We start from the raw sequence: 8,680 nt of genomic DNA, 5'->3' as shown, positions 1-8,680 counted from the left end.
TGTCATAAGAATTCAAAAAGTCACACAGAAGTTCAAGAGTCATGAGGGAAACTCAATAGTTACAACAGAGTTGGAGAGTCACCTTATTTGTTATATATACACCCTCATAGCTCAATCAAAGTACTTTTCACCTTGGATTCTCAAGCTATGCATAGGAGAGAATATTAGGCTTCCGTGAAGCAAGTAGTTTCTTAATGTTCCACTATTGGAATTGGTGTTGTATCATTATAATGGTGTATCTTGGGACTTTCACTTTATAATTTGAAACTCTTGGAGCCAACACACATTTCATGTATATGTCATGAATGATTGTAATACTATTCTTTCATTGTTTGTGGTGTATGTTTATGTAAACACATACTAATGAAAATGAACTATTTCATTCGCTTTAATATGCATCTTTGAATCATGTGTCTCTTTCATGATTGTTATTTCTTTGTGAACTATTTCACAGGATTATTAGCGATTATTTAATATATTTGTGTGTGTCTTTATTAGGATAGTACTATTACTTTTCTCTTCCTTTCTGTGAAAGAACTATTATACACTTTGCAATTGAATACATCATAAGGCTAACTAAATTTTTTATCTTGAAAGTACATGTGTTTCTCTTATGTTGTTTATTGTAGCCAAGGAAAATCTTTAAGATCATGGATCCCAGCCTAATTTTTTGGCTGGGGATCCTACTCCAAACAATGTGAGGTCTAATTAGAACTTCATATCAAGAATACCCCCACACTTTTGGTGGCATCCAAAACCTTCAATAGTTCTAGCACTAGAAGGAGGGAAACCTTTTTATTGTTGACAACTCACCGCATTCACATAAAGAAACTTATGTGCAAGGTAGTAATCATTCGATCCCAACTCCAACTTATATATTTGAGAAAGGAGAGTCCTCTCATCAAGGTCCAAAGCTTACATTCAAATTCACTTACGAGCAACTCCAAACACTTTGACTTATTACTCATCATTTTTATTGAGCTCATGGACTGCTTCCTGTCACATTCTTTCTTCCTCATAAAAAAATAAAGAGACAAACCATCGTGGTGTGTTGCTTTCTTTAGTAGAATAATTGGTTAACACAAACCTTGAAGATTTAGTTGATTCTTCTTAAGGAATACATCAACAAGGGGATCTTCCACCAATTATTAGGGAAAATGTGGACGGAGATAGGGAGGAGTTTCATTTTTTTATGAAGAACATCTGAGGGAAGATGAACAACCTAATTATAACAAGAATTTGAATAGTGAAGAAGAAGATTATTCAAAATCAAAAAGTGAGGAGGAGGAGGAGAAAGAAGACATGGTCGATGACCAATTAGATTGGATGGCCCAATGGCCTCTTGCTCTTCCCATAAATATTCATCGCTTACCAAAGCACCTAGAAACGTTGCTTACCAAGTATGAGCCTGATAAGAAAGTGAAGGTCAAAGATCATATTGATGACTTCTACTTGCATATATGAATGTTAGAGGTACATTTTGATGATGTTTCTTGTATATTATTTCCATACACTCTAGAAGGTAGAGCATCAATTTGGTATCATATCCTTCCACCGAATTCGATTCATAATGGAAAGAATCTAAACAATTATTCTTAGAAAAGTTTTTTGATGATAAAAATCTAGCCATGTTACTTAAGGAACTTGGAAATATTACGATGGGGGATAAAGAAAAGGTTAAGGATTTCAATCAAATATTTACATGTATTTTGAACAAATTCCCCACATATGTACAACCACATGATTCTATTACTAAAAATTATTATATTTCTTCCTTGCCCACTAACATTTCCATATTTTTCAAATGTGCTGCAAAAGATACTTTGGCTCTTAACTTTGTAGAAGCAATTTCCATTGAGAAGGACTTAAGGTCTATTGGGGTCATTTTTTATCAAGGAGATTCAAAAGACTCCAAAGACACTTTTAAGAAGTTTTAAGCCTCTTCCACTAAATCTAAAGAGAAATATCCTTTTGACATGGTAATCTTGACTAAGCCTTTGAATTTTCTAACCAACAAAGTATCAAAACTCAAAAGGAAGTCAAGTGAGGCTTCTACTAACAAGTCTTTTAAGTTGTTTCTTAAGAATAATTTCAATCAACTGACTAAGTCTGCACAAAGATCCAATGTTGTGTTCAATGTTGAGAACTTGGGCATGGAAAATTACTGTACCTTTCATCAAGAAGCTCATTTAGAGAAAACATGCCCTCAATGGAAACACAACATGAATGTTGTAGTTGCAAATGTTATAGAAATTTTGCCGGTAGAAGAGCATTCAGAGCAGACTCAAGAGACTGATGAACCTACCTCAATAGAGGAAAAACCAAATGTTGGTGATTTAATTTCCACATTTGATCTTATATTCAACAATGATCGACAAGGTGTTGGTGAGCCCTCAGCGGGTGATTCTCCTCCTCCACAACCTAGTAAGCAATATAATTTGACGAGAAAAGGACCAATGCCTAAGAAATATGTGAGAAATCAATTGTTAAGAAAGATCTTTCTTCCTAGTAATCCCGCTCAAGGCACTCAGAACAAATTTGGGAGTGAAAAACATCAAAAAAAATCTTCCAGAAATAATAAGAATAAGTTTGTCACTCATGGGGCATCAAACAAAGTCACACCATCAACCACTTAAGTGCACCCTACTCAAGATGAAGATACTTATTACAATATTCTTAAAGACATGAAGAAAACTCATGCGAATATTTCTATATCTGAGCTACCTAAGATAGTAGGGCAACATGAATTGATCATTCAAGCATTTTCATCTTATCCTCCATCATGTAGAATAGTTTATGCTTCTCAAGCATAGTCTGGTATGTCTCCTACCATCCTCGAATCGATTGTTAACTCAAATAATGTAAATGATAGGTCCACTTGCCCCCATTTTCTTTTAAGTTTTGATATTTTTAATTATAATGTCCATAATGTCCTAGTTTATTATGGCACCTCTGCGAATGTCATGCCTCTATCTATTGCAAAGAAAACAATGCCAAATGGGAAACAACTGATGTCAGAATCATTCAATTATATTGATATTTAGTAGAAACAATTGGTGAGCTTAGTAAGGTTATAATTCACTTATCATCAGGCCATAGATCTCACCAATGTATTGACATTTTCATTATGGACATTCCAAAAGCTTATGGATTTGTTTTGAGTATAGATTGGTCTAGCAAGTTATAGAGATACTTTGCTATAAATTGGTCATTTGTGGCTTCCGTATAAGGGAAAGAATAATGAAATACGAGTTGAGAGTGAACCTTTCTTGAAACATACCATCATGGAACTTGAAGCTCCTAAGGAGCCTATCATTTATGCACAAATGATTTTTGGAATTTATTTTATAGAAGTTAATCATGGATTTTATGTTGTGCAACCTTCCCATGTACCACCAGATACACAGTTGGAACTCCTTCCTTGTAATCCAACTAGTGCTTATTTTTTTAATATAAATTTAAATAGTACTAACATAGGAACTAACCATGTTGCTGCTAACATTTGGACTTTGTATTTTGACAGTTCAAAGACACAAGAGGGTTCTAGAGCTCATTTTATTTGATAGACCCATGAAAGAAAAAAAATTGACCTCGTGCCGATTGGAATTTGAGTGCACAAACAATGTTGCTGAATATGAAGCACTCGTTTTGGGTTTAAAGAAAGTTATAGATATCAAGGTGGAAGCACTTAAGGTAATAGTGACTCATAAATTGTTACATGCCAGGTACAAAATACTATTCATTATGTGTCACCTTATATTAGAAACTACTAGCAAGAGGTATGGCGTCTCATTTCTTATTTTCAAGCTTTTAATATTAATTTTGTTCCTAGAATTCATAATGCAGCCGCAACACGTTAGCTAATGTTGCTGCTAGGTTATCACCATTAAGAGATGGTTTTTCTGTTGATATTATTTATAAGCCATCCATGCCTAATAATGTTACTAATTTCCGTGTTTTTAATAGTGACCATTATATAGTGTATTTCATGGATAATGTTGACGTGTTTAAGGATGCGACAATAGATGAAGATGAGCATGAGAAAGCCTTGTAGGAATTAAGTCGGTCTAATAAAGGGAATCCCATGCCCAAGGGTGTGGTATCTTTAGAAAAGATTTATGACCTGCAAAATCTCTTTAAGGGGCCAACTAATGCTAAGACTCACAATTCTACACTACTACACAAACAAGTAAATTTGGGTATGAAACAAGATCTGAAATATGTCAATCTCAGTATGTGTTGTACACATCAAGAGTGATAACCCTTTATCTGTATTTTTAAGCAGTATTGAGATGTGTTCTCTTGGACATATGATGATTAAAAACTTATGATACACGAATTATCTAGCATGTGATACCAATAAAGGAAGGGGTAAATCAATTTCAACAGAAGTTAAGAAAATTTCATCCTATGCTTGAACCCCTTATTCAGAAAGAACTAAGAAAATTGTTGGATGCTCAGATCATATTTAAAGTTCGTCAATTTACCTAGGTCAACAATTTTGTTCCCATAAGAAATAAGTCTAGAGAGATGTGCTTATATGTTGACTTGAACCCAGATTCAGATCAGGAAAACTATCATGTGCCATTTATGGGGAAAATACTTCAAATGGTATCTAGGTCAGAAATTCTCCCAACATTTGCATTTAAGAGGATTCCTTTTGGGCTCATCAATGTGGGTGCTACCCTTTAATGGGCTATGTACATTACGTTCCGCAGTTTGATTGGACAAAGTGTAGTGGTGTATTTGGATGATGTTACAATATTTTCAAAGAAAATATCTGATTACTTTCATCATTTGAGGTATATTTTTGAGAGATGTCGAAGATATGGCATATCTTTAGATCGTAAGAAGAGAATCTTCGAAGTGTCTGGGTAACCTATTGGGACAAGTTATAGATAAAAGCGAGATTAAATTGGACCTGGAGCGGGTCATACTATTGCTCATATTCCCTTTCCCATGAATAAGAAAGCCATGCAATCCTTCTTAGGGAAAATTAACTTTCTTCGAATGTTCATCTCATATTGTGCATAGATTGTTGATCCATTACAGGAGATGATCAAGAAATATGTAGTTTACAAGTGGATCAAAGGGAGAAATATTCCTTTTCCCAAATTAAGCAAGTGATTGTCAACGCCCCAACATTATATAGTCCAAATTTTGGTAAATATTTATTGTCATATACTTTTTCTTCTGACAAATCTCTTGCAGTTTTTCTTACTCAGAAGGATGATCAACAGAATGAGTGACCAATATTATTTATGAGTGTTGGTTTATAGGGATCTGAACTGAACTATCCCACCATTGATAAAAAAATCCTATGCAATATACAAGGCGGTGAAGCACTTTAGGCCTTACCTTCTGAAAATTCATGTTATCATCTTTGTGGCTCACCTAGCAGTTAGATCATTATTTGTGCAACAAGAGTTGGGTGAGAGGAAAGCGAACTAGAACACAAGCCTTCAAAAGTACGATCTAGAATTTAAGCCAATTCATACAATAAAATGCCATGGTCTCTGTTGACTTGTAGGAGAAGTGGTTAATTAACTAGAGGATGAATCTTCAAAGTGGGAACAAGAGATCAAAATGTAAAACATTAAACAAGTTACCCCTACAAACACAACCACGTCTTCGTACACTGACGTGTGACAATATCTAGAGCATGATACCTTTATCTCACACTTATCAACCAGATAGAAGAGGGTTATTCGAGTCAAATATCTATCATATCAGCTTGTACATGATTTTCTTTTTTGGAAGCATCACAATGGTGTCCTGCTCAGATTCCTAGAAGCACAATATTCAGAAATGGTATTGAAAGACCTTCACAATGGACCAGCTTGTGGGCACTATGTGGTGATACTAATTCTCATAAATTCATGTAGGCTAGATATTATTTCCCACATTATTTAAGGATGCACACACTGATGCCCGTAAGTGTTTCATTTGTCAAAGATGTGTTAGTCACGATAAGAAATCATCCACCCCATTGCAACCCATTGTCATTGAAGAACCTTTTCAACAATGGGGATTAGATGTTATTAGCAAAATGTTTCCACATTCATCAAAGAAACACTTGTATCTCTTAACCTCCATAGCTTATTTTACTCGATGGGCTAAAGCAGTTCCCTTGAAACAAGTGAACGAGCAAGAATTCATCAACTTCCTTAAGCATAATATCATCACCAGGTTTGGTGTTCCTACGTCACTTGTTTTCGATAATGAAACTTACTTCTCATCGTTAAAACTTTATGATTTTTCATTAGAAAATGGTATTGTTTAAAACACTCATCTAACTACCACCCTTAGGGAAATGATTTAGCTGAGTCTACCAACAAGAATTTAATTCACATCATCAAGAAAATTGTTTACTCTGAGTAAAGGAACTAGCATAATGCATTGGTGAATGCTTTGTGGGTTGACCGTGTCACACCAAAACCCTCTCTGAAGACTTCCCCTTACTTCCTCATGTATGGAAAATAAGTTATCCTTTCTCTGAACATATACCTCCTTTCCCTTCAGCTCTCTCAAGAATCCCAAGGTAAGACATTTCTTGTTGTTCAGAGCAGGATAGACACCCTTTTGAAGTTAGAGGAAAAAGGAAAAAAGCAAAAGAAAAAAAAAAATGTTCATAAGAGTCATATCAAACGTTGGTTTGACAGGAAATATGTGGGGAACATGGAGTTCGGTGTGGGACACTTAGTTTTGATGTTAGACAAAGCCCATGAAGAGAAAGGTAAAAACACTAAATTCCAATCCCTGTTGAGTAGACCCTTTGTTGTACATGGAAATCTTGGCCACCATACTTATCGTCTTCAATCCTTAGATGGGAATATGGAATATCTTCCCGCCAATGGCCAAGATATCAAAATTTATTTCCAATAGCAACCTAGGTTTGTGTCCCTACCTATGTACATATTTTTTTCCTTGTCCTTTTGTTTGTTTTCTTTGTTCATGTCATGTTGTGTCCTTTTTGTCGTCTTTTGTTTTGTTAGTCCTGTGAATAAAACCTTGTGTGAGAGTGTTTTTCTTGGTTTTAATGGATGCGGTGAAATTTTTAAAGGGATTTGTGACATACAACAACACTTGGTTAATTTTTAGTCCCTCTTCTTTGTCTTGGTTTGATACCTTTAAGGTCAATGATGTTTGAATGGAAAATATGATCCATTCAAACAAAACAACTTTGAGTAAAACCATGACACCCGTATCTATTTTAGGATCTTCATTCCTTGACTTGGTGTTGTAATTGAATGGTGTTTTTGCATGCCGATCTAATCAAGTAGAGAAGGGAAAGGGGAAAACTAATGGCAAGCATATTAATTTCAAAGGTATATAAAAGTATCTAAAGGAAAAACCTCTCTTTTTCTCAATAAGTCAAGATCCCTCTTCCACCTTGGCAATATAAACATTGATAAAATGCCAATGAGAATATTGAAATAAAATAAAGGGTGAAGGAAGAGAAAGGTTTCCTGTGTAAGGAGGTGAAGCAAGTAACTTCACGAGGGTACTGAATGAGCTCATTGGCATAAAGAAATGCTTGTGTTCCTGCAGTGACTTCGTTGGGATACCGAACAGGCTTGCTGGCAGTGGAGCAACACTGGAGATGAAACTAAAAATCTGACCATTTCAAACTTGCGACTACAAACTACCCTTCTCCTAAATCGAAATAATTGTGGTATGGCAGGCTTTGTAACTGTGTTTAATTGAGAAAAGGAATAGGAAAGACTACATCTATAACCAGGTTAAATGAGGAAGCTGTAGTGATTTGCATGATGAATCAATACTTCCTGAAAGACTAGACCTTCTAATTAAAGCTAGACCATAACAAAGAAGTTGGAGTTCTACAAGTGTGTCACCAGGTGTTGTCACTGCTACAACACCCTCCAAGCACTTATAATCTCACCATCTTATTTTGCTAGATTCTCCCAACGTATAAGGAATTGTCATCCCATTGACTGTACACCCGGAACTCCTGGATACAAGACTTTAGGATGAATTGATCCAAGAGCTTGATACTAAATAAATAAATATCCCAAAGCTTGATAATAAATATTTATTTATCTAATACCTAAAGGGTGAACAAAATCCTTAATGACTTTTTTGGCCTATATTCCAACTTTGGAGCCTTCTTTTAATCATGTGAGCTTTCATTTCTAGTTATTAAAGTCATTCCATGCTTGATCTCTAAGATTCCAAGTCCCTTTGTGAAGAAATTCCAAGTGTTGTCTTTTGTTAAGGGAAGTGTCGCTCTTTTTGATAGGGAGTTATTGCGCATCTTTAAGACGAAACTTTGGTGTCTTATATTGTGCTAATGGGTTATATTTTTATAGATACATGCATCAAACCTTTTCTCAGAGTATTGTGCACTTTCTTGTTGTAGTCAACACTTGTGTCACAAAGTGTACCTTAAGTGTCGCACTTGGAGGTAAGTGTCATTTTGCTGTCATTTCAATGGATGCATGTTGATTTTGGGTGTTAAGTGTTTTATTGGCATGTGGTTGATTATTTGTAAGTGTGTGATCATGTTCAAGCCTTGTTACATGTTCTAGTCTCATCTTTCACCTCATTGATCCCACATCAAGTCAATTTATGTAGTATTTTTGTCCTCACAACTTTCCCGACCAACCACCCATCATCTTTCCTTCCTGAATTGCGCACTACGCAGTCTCAAGCCCCAGTT

This window comes from Pinus tabuliformis, chromosome 1_2 (genome assembly GCF_031772625.1).
Source record: "Pinus tabuliformis cultivar Carrire ecotype Pingquan chromosome 1_2, CPIR1, whole genome shotgun sequence".
Taxonomy (NCBI): Eukaryota; Viridiplantae; Streptophyta; class Pinopsida; order Pinales; family Pinaceae; genus Pinus; species Pinus tabuliformis.
Note: the sequence above shows the minus strand (reverse complement) of the source record.